The sequence below is a fragment of the Carettochelys insculpta genome, chromosome 5, assembly GCF_033958435.1.
Source record: "Carettochelys insculpta isolate YL-2023 chromosome 5, ASM3395843v1, whole genome shotgun sequence".
Lineage (NCBI taxonomy): Eukaryota > Metazoa > Chordata > Testudines > Carettochelyidae > Carettochelys > Carettochelys insculpta.
The window spans coordinates 36,770,547-36,784,300 of NC_134141.1; the positions used below are offsets into that span (position 1 = coordinate 36,770,547).

The 13,754-nt window shown below is 40.9% G+C and overlaps 1 protein-coding gene across 23 annotated transcripts in view; it reads left to right on the top strand.

Annotated features, from left to right (window-relative positions):
* ADAMTSL1 (ADAMTS like 1) overlaps positions 1 to 13,754 on the top strand; it is a 627,217-nt gene that overhangs the window by 243,987 nt on the left and 369,476 nt on the right. Inside the window, exon 3 of one of the 23 annotated variants that reach the window (XM_074994951.1) lies at positions 4,095 to 4,192. The exons of the other annotated variants lie outside the window; for them this stretch is intronic. The gene's annotated coding sequence lies outside the window, so the exon portion shown is untranslated. The remainder of the gene's footprint in view (positions 1 to 4,094; positions 4,193 to 13,754) is intronic. 23 annotated transcript variants of the gene reach the window in all.

Below are 13,754 nucleotides of genomic sequence, written 5' to 3' on the forward strand. Positions count from 1 at the left end.
CCAACCTTATGAGGATTCTCACGCACTACCACAGTCTATACCACAGGAGCACCAGTCCTGGAACTTTTTCTTGCAACAAATCCCGCTGCCTGCTTTGTCCACATATCTATTCTGGAGATACCATCACTGGACCTAAACAGGTTATTCACAGAATCATGGGCACATTCTCATGTTCCTCAACTAACATCATATGTGCCAACAATGCCCAGATGCTGTGTATGTTGGACAGACTTCAAACTGTCTTAAACAAGGAGTTAATGGGCACATAAAAACACTCCTGATCCACAAACTGGTCAGCCAGCATTTTAATGGAGTGGACCATACTGTTAATGGCTTTAAAAGCTCGCATCTTACTGAAGAGGAATTTTCACAACACTCTTAAAAGAGAGGCTGCTGAACTTTTTTTATATTCAAATTGGCACATTAACATGTGGTTTGAACCGGGATGGGAATTTTCTGGGTCATTATAGGGGCTCGTTTGCATACTTGGCTTAATCTAACTCTTGACTCCCCCCTGCCCCCCTACTGTCTGATTTGCTCACTTGAACATTTTTTTTCTGATTTGTCCACCTTGATTACTGTTTTTGGTTTTCTGTGCCTTAAATATTGAGTCTGTTCTGGTATGGCTATGGTCTGAAGAAGTGGGTCTGTCCCACGAAAACTCGCCTAATATATTATTTTGTTAGTCTTTAGAGTGCTACTTGACTGCTTTTTTGTTAAGATAGTTTATATTTCTTTAATGCTTGATTAGAAGACTGAGGCTGTGTCTACACTACAAAATAACTTGGAAATCATCCACCTGAAGTCAGAATCGCAATTCAAACAGTCAAGCACACTCACTCACCCCCAAAAGCTAGTACTCTCACCTGGTAGCCAATTCAGCAGTGGGATCGCTTGCTCTCCATCTTAAACTCCCGTCTTGTTTCCCTGAACTCAGTCAGCAGCAGACTGTTTGCTTTGTCTGATAACCAAGCCTGTCAGTTCCAGCCAGTTCATTATCTGTCTTCTCTTGCTATCTGCTGACTCTCTCTGCTTCCAAAACCCCTGTGTTTGCGGGGCAGCTCCCAGCCCATTGCCTTGGGTTTGGTTCCTAGTTTTTCCAGCTGTCTCATTCAAGAAATGAGCTTAATTCTGCCCTTATTTAGCTGAAATAAAGTGCTCCTTTATTTAACCAGGTCTGTTTGAATTGCAGTCATTAACCTTCCAGCATAATAACGTTTCATGAGAATATTTAATTATCTAATCTGCACTGTGTGCACTAATTCATCATCCTCAGACGGATTCTAAAGTATTGTGGTAACATAAAGAGTCCTGTTCGTGGATCAGAGTCCTGTTGTGCTAGGCATTGTAATATTTCAAATCTCCAGAAAGCTTGAAACAGCAACCATTAAAAAAAGAGCCTGCCAAAAATGTGTTCTTCTTTTTACCACGATGTGAGATTCCCCCTAAAATTACAGTAATTTGAGGAATATAATGAGTAGTATTGCACCTTGCACAAGTGACAATTTGTCTGGTATATTTGCACCCCATCCCAACCAGAAATGAAGGTTTAGTGTAGTGGTGAAGAGCACTTATATTTACCCCCAGTCAGAAGATACCAGCCCTTAAAATTGTAGCATTATTTTGTAATTTTTTGGAAGGGTGGAGGGTGGGTCACAAAAGTATTAGTTATAATTGTTCTTCCTTTTGAGTGTGACACGCTTGTGTTCATGGAGTTTAGGAATCTTCATTTTATAAATTGAAGGAGAGGCAAGATAATCCCAATGATTCTGCTTTGGAAATTGCTTCTTTTTGTAAAGTGGTATGTAGTGCAACAGGTTCATTTTAATTCAATAATAAGGTACAAATAAGTAGATTTAATCAATTTAAATAATGTTGTTAAAAATTAATCTGGACAAGAAAGTCAATACATTTCAAACTGATCTGAAATTCAATGGGTCAATTGTCTCAAAATCTGAGCTTCACTTTACCTCTTCACCTAGGCATGTACTCATTTGCAACAGTTGAAGGGTTAACTGTTCCTTTGAATTACGTTAAATCTAACATCATTCTCTCTATCTTTTTCTAACATGTCTTTCTGGAAACTTTTTGCTTGTCAGCCCAAACTGTGCATAAATTGATCAGAGATTGTAGTGAGTTGATTTTGTTTTGACGAAAAGTCAGACATCCCCCACTAGGGTAAGTTTGACAGAAAGAGCACGTTAGCTATCCATTCATAGAACATATGTTGTGTCCTATTCCTCTGAAATATGTCTTCACCTAGCGCTAAAATTACCACAGGTTACAGCTCACCATAGCTAGATAGTTCAACTTGAGTAAAAAGCATTTTGGAAGAGAGTAACAAACAAAATGCATAAATTATGAAAACATATGGGGATATTATATATAATATTTAAAAGGAGTTAACTAACACTATAATCCATAGTTACTTTCTCTTATTTGACTCCATAATACAGTAACATTCCTTTAATCCAGAGTCTGATGATTAGGAAATCCTGATGGTCCGGCATCTGGCAAAAATAGCCCCATTTATGGAGATAATCTGGCAAAATTTGATGGTTTGGCACACATTAGAGCCCTGAGATATGCAGTGGGCTTGGGTGATGGGTTGGAGCCGTTGGAGGGGGGCAAGGGGTTAAACTTGAGGTGCGTTTGGGCTGCAGAGGGGCTGGAGTTGAGCTAAGATGTTCGAGGGGGTGAAGTGGTAGGAGCTCACGGTGGTGAAAAAACTGGGGATGCATGGGGGTGGTGAAGCTGCAATAACATCAGGGGTAGTGAAACTGCGGGAGTGCGGGGTGGTGAGGAAGCTGGGGACATGCAGGGGTTGTGAGACCAGGTGGGACCAGGAGTGGTGAGCGGCGATGCAGAGGCTGAATGAGGGTGTCAAAACTACAACAGATGAATCCCATATTTTGTTTAATAAAATCTTGCTTGTGAGCTGACGTGATGTGATCTTGCTTGTTAATTCTGCTTACGAGAACTGGTTTCCCACTATATTCTGTTTACAAGAGTAAGCTTCACAACCTTATCTAATAACTGTCCTTATAGCATTAGGCCTGTGCCTTACTATAGACAACCTCCTAACCTGAGAGAGTGTCTCACCAGCAATCACAGGCTACACCACAGTAATACTAATCCTGAAACTTCTTCTTGCAACAAACTCTGCTGCCAACCATGTCAACATATTTATTTTAGGAATACCATCACTGGACCTAACCGTGTTAGTTACAAGTTACATTCTCATGCACTTCCAGAAACATTATATATGCCATTATGTGCCAATGCGCTGCCACTGCATAGATTGGACACACTGGGCAAAACCTTCACCAAAGAATAAAAGGACACAGAGCAGACATCAAGAAACTCAACACACACAAGTTGGTCAGTGAAGACTTCAGTGGAGTGGGCCATTCTGTTAAAGACCTGAGAATTTGTGTCCCAGACGTGTCCCAGAGCATGAAGAATTTAAAAACAGATTGGAGCAAGAAATTTGTGAGTTGGAGTTCATATTCAAATTCGACACATTAACACATAGTATGAACAGAGGCATCAGTTAGCTCACACATTACAAGGACTGCTTCCCTTCCTTTGATGCTCATAATTATCTCAGACAGGACAATTAACCCCTCACCCCCTCCATCAATCGTATTTGATTTGTCAGTTATTGCAATTTTTTTTTGTCCTCTGTACTTATAAATGTCAGTCTGTATTGGAACTGAGATAGATCTGATGAAGTGGGTCTGTCCCATGAAAGCTCATCACCAAATAAATCATTTTGTTAGTCTTTAAAGTGCTACATTTCGACTACTTTGTTTTGCCCTTATGGCAGTTAGCCATGTCTGCAATTAAAACTTAACAATTTTCCTTTTCATCTTCAGTTTGACTGAAAAGCACCATGGGACTTGGAGGAGTTCAGCAAATAGTAGAGAACAGAAGAAGGTGTTGTGGCATAAATGTTATTGTTGCTTATGTGGGATGACCTCCTTAGTTCAATTTGTAGTTTTGCCATCTGGGAGTTCTGTAAACGATGCTGATAAAATCTTTACATCTCGCCATCATGTTTTCCATATATGGTATTTATTTTGGTCTTTCAGAAGCTTGCCAAAGAAAAACTGACCCAATGCTGTCCACAGTTCAAGAATTGCTATGAATTAATGGCAGTGACCTCTCCAAGGAGCACTATCAAACCTTGGTAAAATTGAAATTTGCTTTTGATCTCATTCAGCAGGAAGCTTCTGTTAATCTCATACCCTGACTGCTTTTGCAGTTGCATGCATACCAACCCACAGTGAGCCAAAGGCAATTCAAGTGTAGCTCTTCTGTAAGCGTTCAATCAGCGTTCAATTATATATGCCATTATGTGCCAATGCCCTGCCACTGCATACACTGCACTGTGTTTTTATGCTCTTTTGGGTAATTTTAGGGTGGAGGCAGTCTCACAGGATTTTTCTAAAAATAAACGGTATGCTGAATATTTGCTGGACAGGATATAAAACTGCAAGCTCTAGAATGTGGTTCTTCAAGTATCCTTAGTGGTAAAAATGCCTTGAGTTTTCGAAGGATGAGACTGTAAAATGATTACATCAAGTTCATATTGGTTCATAGCCAAGTGCATATCAGAATGTACAGGCCATCAATAAAAAAACAAGACAAACAGCAAGGAATGTTTTAAGTCAGTCATTTCCATTCTCTAATGTGCTGTTTGCAAAATCAGCCAGTCCATTTATATTTTCAGGGGTTCTCTCTTAAATAACATCCAAATTTGCTCTCCAAATTCCAAGCAGAATGCTCAAGACTGAAAATATTTTTCTGAAAGCATTGGGAGATCCATCTGAAGAACACATTTCTGAATTAAAAAGTAAATAATGCCTTTAGCAGGGCAGTGGAAGCACAGTGTAACGTAGGCAGTATTTATGCATCAGTATGTCTCCTTTTCTGGAAGGCATTAAGATATTTAATGTTTTGGTGAATATTTCAGTCCTGGTTGGATCTGAAAATTGGAGGGGCATGTGTGTAGATTTTCCACGGATGATAGTATCAAACCACATACACTCAGTGTTGGGTAACTTTGCTTGTTGTGATGCTTCATGCATTCTGAACTTCTTTCTGAAGTTATTTTTAAGGATTTTGCACAATTGTATTTTTGTGATATTGGTGGTACATTTGTGTTCCAGAACTCTGAATTAAAATTAAGTAGAGGTGGGTTACACTCAACTTCCTGAAGCAGAATTCCTCATCTTTTCCCACTGTCCCTCCTGGGGGGTAAGAGAGCAGGTTGATCTCAACCAGTGGGGGCAGAAGTTGATCATACCATTATTCAGTGTAAAGTTCTCTTATTCTAGTTATTTAGGGCAGTCTCATCCTCGGGATTCTGATACTTGCATCTGAGCAAGGGTCCTGTTGTCCTTAGAGTCAGACTGCCTGGAATAGTCATGGGATCATGTCAACCTCCACTTGCTAGGCGATATACCATGTTTAAAGGCTTCTTCTGTAGTTGCAGATGAGTAGTATAATTCTGCTTTACGTGTTGTTAAAAGGGGAAAAACAATGGCACAAAAAGCTACCCATCTTATCACGTGTGTGTACTACTTTACCTTTTCTCATGGACACTCTCAGGCTGCATCTACGCTACGAGATAAAATTGCTGTTGTCAGTTAGCCTGATTCCCCCACCCCCCCTCCCCAGTGCCTGTCCTCAATGTAAATTCCATTAGCTCAATTTATGGACCACTAAAATTGACATGGTATCGAAATCCTGAAATCATAGGAACCCAACGGGTGTAACATTCTATTCGAATTTAAAAATCCAGACGAAGGGAAGTGAGGATGCAGCATGTCTTTAAATCAAATTCATTAGCCTCCCTGAATGTCCTGTATCTGCCCCACAGTTCTTCACTCTGGCCTCTTATATCCCCACTGCCTCAAGTGCATAGGAATTAGGCTATGGGACCGTTACAATTTGGCACTTGCAAGCTTGTTACTGTAGGGTCATGAGAAGTTGAAAAATCTTTTTTTCAGCTAGGAGCACAGCTGTGGGGTCTGTGCTTCTGTGCATACCCCTACTAGCTGCCTTTTTTTCTGCACTGCCTGGTGCCAGCTGCTGCCCCCCCCTCCCCGTACCATGTGTCGGCTAGGCTGTGGGTGAGGGTTGTGCTTACCTGGTAGTATGAGAAACTTCTTTAAAGCTGTTTACCTTTTGTCCTGACCCCTACATCCCCTTCTTTCCCTCTCACCGGAGGTGTCGTGCAGTCTGGAACATTCCCGCACCCAGCTGCATCATGTGGTTCGACCCCAAACCAATAAAAAGACCCACTGTACAAGGTACCAGACAGATTGTGTACAGTGAGGGTCACGATTTTTGGGGGCTGGCTGTAGCCAGGGGGCTGGTGGCCCCCCAGGGGAGGTCTCCCTCGGCAGTCACGATTTTGTGGAGCTGGCTGTAGGCAGAGCTCTTTTAGCTGCCTGGGGGCATCTCCCTCAGCAGTCGTGATTTTGAGGGTCGGGCTGTGGCTGGGACTCTTAGCCACCTGGGGGATGTCTCCCTCGGTGATCATGCTTTTTCGGGGGGCTGGCTGGGGCTGAGGGTCTTGTAGCCATTCCCAAGCCATACATGTCTTTAACGAAGGCAATGTATTAACTATACAATTACCACACTTGTCAAAGTAAGGCTTGCTGCGGTGAATATTCTTGTCCCGAAGTGTCTTCTTTTCCGGGTGAAAACCTGGCTTTAGTCTGGGATCTTTTAGCCTGATGAATAATTCGAGTTTCAGTGTAACAACTGTGTCTGCTTGGACATAAGGGTCCTTTTTGGTAAGTGGCCTAAATACAGATTCACGTCCTGAAAGGGCCTCTGTGGGCAATCACAATTTTCATGGCTGTCAACTGTGTACAGTCTTTTAGCTGCCCTGGCCCATTACTGATGATTCGTTCACGTTTCAGGGTAACAACCATGTCTACTTAGACATAAGGGCCTTCTTTTGCAGGTGGCCTAAATCCAGATTCAAGTTCCAGAAAGGGCTTCCGTGGGCAGTCATGATTTTTGTGGCTGTCAAAAGCGTACTGTCTGTCAGCCATCCTGGCCCATTACTGATGATTCATTTGCATTTCAGTGTAGCAACCATATCTGCTTAAAGATACTTAACATGACAGGGGAAAGAGTGGAATGAAATGTGGGATGATGGTGTCATATACCCACATCTACTTCTGGGGTCAGAATGCAAAGGGGTTCAGAGAACTGTGGGATAGGTTCCTACAATACACTGCAGCAGCATTCGATTTTAAGCTACTCGTGTGGCAGCAGTAAGTCAATTTTGTGAGGAGCATGTGGGAAAGTGATGCTCAAAGTTAAATGGATAAAACCCAACGTTAGAAAATTGATTTTATCTCGTCGTGTAGATGCAACCTCATATTCTGTTAAATGGTTGCCAAAATAAACAGGTGCTTTGGCTAATTAGCGTGCGTGAGATTTAGTAGCTGATCACTCGATTTGGTATCGCGGACCCTGTTTATCTGGAAGACATCCAAGCTGGCATCTTTTATCAGTTAGTAGTACTGGCATCAGACTTCATTCATATTGTTTTATGATTAGCACATTGTCACTCACTTGACCAACCCTCCTCCTCTATCCAGGCTTCAGACTAGCATGGAACCACCAGAGGCTTCATGGTGGAGTTGATGCAATACTACATCATGAATATTCCTGAGAATACAATATGGTTTATAAGTTAGAAGCGTGACTAGATAGATTCAAAATATTCAAATATGGGCATTTGAATATTCTTTTAAAATGTGTATTGGTATTAAACAGCAGAATAGTAGTATTCACTAACTAGTTATACTGAAAGGGTCAAGTTTCAATTTATAACAAATCTGTTTCAAAGGATGGTGAGCCATAAAAATGTCATTTCCATGAAAAAGGGGATGGACGAACCTACGAAGTTAGGTTTGGGCTGCATTCAAACCCAAAATTGTCTAAACCTTTCCCAGAACTTGAAATAAACTGTATTGCTACCACAAACCAAAGTGGGGAAACTCCACTGAGAAATCATTTCCTCTTTTTCTTTGTCACTTATTATACATCCCTACCATATATTTAGCTCTACCCAATTTTCACATGCATGAAACTGTGCAGTGAATTTTCATTGGCATTGATTTGGGATATTGTCTTGTAAATATGGCAGCAGTTCACGAGTATTTATAATGGTTTTTGGCTCTACCTATTGCTGGATGACTACAGTGCCACTTACAATATCATATTTTCTGGCTGCCATTACCTCCAATATTTTCAAGCAAGGCAAGGTGTTGTTTAAATGCTAGTTAGATGTGCTCTAGAAGTGCAGCAAATATGTCCCATTTTAGCAAAGCTGTTTGGTACCTCCTGAAATGCAGGCATGTGTTTAAATCACGTTGAACTCAGTGGTGGTAAACATATGTGAAGTGCTTTTGCTGCAGTACACTGTCTTTGAAGAGAACTCTTCACTGAGCCTACACACTTTGGCTGCACCTACACAGCATGCTGCTGCTGGCAGGGTCATTCAAATGAGGGCACTCAACAATGCAAATGAGATGCTCATTTACAAATGGCGTGCTTCACTTGCATACTCTCACATGATTGCTGTCCTAGCAGAGGTTTCTGTTGCCACAAAACAAGCTATGTAGACAGGTTCTCTTGATCAAAACCCAACTTGTCGACAGCCCCTTATCCCTCATTTTTGTCAGAGATAAGGGGCTGTCAACAAGTTGGGGGTTGGTTGACAGAAACCCATCTATGCAGCTTGTTTTGTGGCGACAGAAGCCTCTGTCAGGACAGCAACCACGTGAGAGTATGCAAATAAGGCACACCATTTGTAAATGAGTGCCTCACTTGCTTTGTTGAGTGCCCTCAGGTGCATGACACTGCCAGTAGCATCATGCCATGATGACATAGCCTTTGTGTTAGAGTTGAAGGTGCTTACATGGGAGAGGTTGAAAAAATATGGAAAAACATCTACAATTTTCACAAATTTTCACAAACTTTGAGTACTAAACAGGTTAACACATACGCAAAAGGTTATTAACAGTTCCCATTTATGGATAAGCTTTAATCATGAGTTATGGAGATCACCTGGACTCCTCAACTAGTGCACAGAGAGAGTTCCCCATATGGAACTTGAGGGCTACAATGATTTGTATGGAGGACTAAGCGGTTAATGAGAATGTTGGCAATCTATCATTTTTGGTGATTGTTTTTACAGACACCTCTTCACAAAAGACTAGAAACAGCCTACAGATTTATTTCATTTAGAACATTGTTTCTTATCTGTTGGTGGTTCAATCCTTTGTCGCTATCAGCTTGAATTGCATTTTTATCGGTAGTCTAGAAATAAGTCCTCCTCTAATGGATATTCATTTCTGTATATCCACAACCAGATATTAATCTTGGATATGGTTTTATTGGGAAGGTCCTTAAAGATTTTAAGTAAACACAACACCAATAGCATTGTACGTGACAAAATATTTAAACTATATTCTTTCAATTGCAAACATGTCTCTTTGGCTTTCAAATACTAAAATATACAAAATAACAGACTTAAATGTGTGTGTCTCATTTGTGCCATTCTGTCAGTATACCACTTAGGGTTTGTATAACAACTTTATGCACCCCCTCTTATGGCCCTGATGTAAACTGAGGCAAAGGTTAAGTGTTTGGAATATGTTTTTGTGACTGGTTCCCACAGAGGTTATGTAGAATCTTTGTCAGTGGAGACTATTCAGGGTCTATTACTAGGGCTAGTAGGTGCTATTATAATGCAAGAATTAATGATAACAATAAATAGTCTGCTCTGTGATAAACGAGGAGGACTGAGCTGGCTCCCAGATGGATCCAGAATGCAGTCATTATAAAGGCAGCAGACAGCCATCTTTTTGTGCCTTCCTACCCCCCCACCCCCCAAAAAAACAAAAACAAAACAAACACTCACAAAACTGCATCCTGCTTAAAGTGGGGCTTGGCTTAATCTAAAAATGGAGTCCTAAATGCGGGCAGGTGGGATGATTTGCTATTTGTTATGGTGTTTTTGTGTTTTAGCATATGCAAGTCATGGATATATGGAAGTAATAGTTAGTAGATAAAAACTGAACCTTAACCTTTCCAGCATTTTCAGGGAGAAGTAGACTCATCCTTTGTAAAAGGAATTTGATGAGCGATTATCCTGATGGATTTGACCTACAAATCTCTTTAATTTGAATCATCCTAAGGCTGCAATTCCATCATTTGTGAATCTTATTTCACTGATGTTTGAAGTCCGTTATATTTTTAGTGCTTATCTGGGATCCAAGGAGATGTGTTTGCAATTGCAAAGAATGTTTTGTGTAACATCCAGTTGGTATAAATGAATATTGCTTTGGTTTTGTCCGCCTTTGCCACATGAGCAATACTGTGTGATTTATCTAAATATAGCCTTGCTTTGTCACCATCCCAGTGAAAAACCCTAAAGATGTCATCAATTTGTCTTACAGTGCTTTCTGTAATGTGAAGCTGGATCGTTCAACTCGTATAACTTATTCTGGTGTTTACAGACATCTTGAAAATGTTGCTACCTTCCTACAGGGCTTTCAAGTCGACAGTAGTTGGGTGTTCAAAATAACCACAGTTGTTAAGTGTTCATAATAACCACTCTTCGGACCTGAGCTGAGAGAGGATGCTCTTCTTACTCAAATCAAATTGCATATCGTCTGAGTGGTACAACAGAGCAGTGCATTGTTACTCCTTCCATGTCCTTCTGTGTTAACTTTACAGCTACCTAAGAAGTGAAAAGATCATTAGGTTATCTTGAAAAGTGAAGATGATGAAGCCTCAAAAATTGAACTTGGCCTTAAATAAAGAGCCACAACCAGAGCCTACCTAATATATGGGCTTTTTAAATAAACTATATTTTTTATGATTCCCCTATCTAAGAGATACTGCCATAACGCTGTAATGTAGTATTTGCATTGAACTGATTTTTCCCAATTTTGGGATCTGAAAGTTAGGCAACTCTAGGTGGGGTCTAATTTTTGACCAGCTGAGTATTTGAAAGGAGTTTTAAGTCTAGGATGGCAGTAGTAGCTCAGCATCTGAATACCAAACCACTTATTGAGATGTCTAATTATGGCTTTAAATGCCTAATTTTTTCAGCACCTCAGTTTGAAAATATTGTTCATGTTTTTAAAAATTGCACCACAGTTTGCCCCTGAAGAATTTCAACTGTAGTGCTACTTCACAATTTTTGCATGAACCTCTCTATTTTTTAAACATAAGAGAATTATAGTCACATATTCAAAATATTTGAATGTGCTATCGGTAAATGTGCAAACTTTAGTCATGAAAAGCAAATAAAGGCACTTACTATGAATGTTGTAAAGAGAACATATTTAAACAAATGCATAATTGGACATGTAGTCATTGTAGTACAAAGCCTGCACAGAAGTGTTAGGAGCTAGATCAGAATGGGGACTCTTGTTCAGGAGGGAAAAGAGCTTCAGGAAGAGCACAGAGCAATGCAGAGCTGGTGGAGAAAGAGAGGGCAGGAGAAAGAGAAATGGGAGCTTAAAGTACCAGGCTTTCTTTCATCCCCTTCAGCTGACTATATCTATCTGGAGGCACTAAGGATTCCTTTGCAAACACTTGGCAATAGGGACTTAGCATCAGTCTTTTGATGGAACAGCAAAACCCTTTGGTAGGATAGCTCATTGCAGTGAAAGGGGAATTCCATAAAAGACAGTAACATACCATTCACAAAGCTGTATCTGAGCTTTTCAGTACTTCCATTATAAAGGTATAATTTTGGGGGGTCGTACCTTCGCAGAAAGTGGGGGACTCTCAGCAGAAATTTGGCATGCCAACCTTTCCCTCTTGTAAGCAGAGTCTCTTCTCTATAAAGTTGAAACTGGCAGGTTCTGAAGTGAATTAAAGTGAGGTAAAGGTGGTAGTGAGAATGGATCAAAGTTCACGATGTACCTGTGGTCTTTCAGTATAGAGCCCAGCAGGATCGTTGTGGAGGAGACAAATTTATACAGTCTGCTCTGGTGGAGAATACGGTGTTAAATGCTTCTGTTGAAGCAGCCTCACTGGCAGAATTAAATATGGAATAGTACAAATAGTAGGAGGCCTTTGCCTAGGGAGAATGCAAGCTGGGATATGAATACTTCTGATGATGCTTGCTACTGTGCCCTGTGAGTTGGGAGTGTTTTTTTTTTTGTTGGAAAGAAGTTTCTCATAGACTGGCTTTGATGATGATCTTAGAATTTACATTGCCAAATTCTTGCATGTTAGTTCCCAGAAGAGCATTGTTTTGGGAAAGAATGGAGGGTTGGGATCGAGCCATGAAATGAGGTCAGAGGAACTTGTGGCTGAGATGGTGAAAGTTGGCTCAGAAGAAAACCAAATAGCCTTACGGATCTTCATAAACTCCTGTCATATAAAGTTTTCCTTGTGACGCCAAAGGACTTTCAGTGGGTCACAGTCTGAGTAGTTGGGTTGTGCACTGGGGATCTGTGGAAGGCTAGAAAAGACAGTTCCCACCTGTTACCAGATTTGCCCATATATCTGGGGTATGCTCATTTGTTTGGGGGTACGAAAGGAGAGGTGAGATTCTATCAGTGTGCTGCTTGTGACACTAGTGTTCCTAAGGAGCTTCACTTCTCCCTTCTGCTAGTTCCCTCCCAGTGGAGCTGTTCTGCCTGACCCAGGGTCCACAGGATTAAGTTCTTCCTGGTTCATCACAGTCTCCCCAGTCCCCACTTTCACAGCACAAGCATTCTACTAGTAATCCACTCAATGGGCAAACCCTGCTGGAGTTCTGGGCACAAAAGGGATCTTTTAGTTTAGGTACAAGAAACATTGTTGTAGAGTGATTGGGGAAGCTGAAACACCACCCCTGAGGAGAGTGAGCCAGAGAGGAAGGAAGAAAGATGCAACCAGTTTAACAATGAGGGTGTGTCTACACTTGCACTCCTCTTTCGAAAGAAGTATGCAAATGAGGCAAACCAAAAATGCAAACGAGGTATAAATTTGTGTATTTGTACCTCATTTGCATATTCTAATTTCAGAAGAGCTGCTTTCAAAAGAAGAAACTTTCAAAATTAGCATATGCAAATGAGGTACAAATAAGCAAATTTATACCTCATTTGCATTTTCGATTTGCCTTATTTGCATACCTCTTTCGAAAGAGGAATGCAAGCGTAGACGCAGCCTGAAAGTTGTTTATTTTTGGGAAGTGAATATATATTTAACAGTTACAACAGTAAATAAACTGATTACAAATGTTAAGACTAGTAAACCATAACACTAATTACGTAAGGCAAGGTTTGGAGGCTTTGCATAGAGAGAGAGAGAGGATCTTACCACTCCATGGAGTTTGCACTGATTTGGGGCGGGGTGGGGGGGCGATGAACAGAGCCCTCAGCACTATCAGGCAGAAGATGAGGTCTCAATGGAACTGATGTAGAGTTTACATCCAGGCATCAGAACACTTTGTTAAGCAAGTGTAGGTGCTTTTGTAGAGACAGGGCAATGGTTCAAGAACACCACTGGATTTGATTATGCGTAAACTGAGGAGACAATAGAGACAGATCATGTCTGGCTATGGGTGATGTTCTTTGAATGAGCTCACAATGCAGCTGGACAGTTTCAGTATTTTGGGTATCAGTAGGATCCATTACTAGAATTGGTCTGGTAATGACTAATTTGAGTGTGAGCAGGCCTGGGTTCATTAACATCTGGAGCAGAGATTGCCC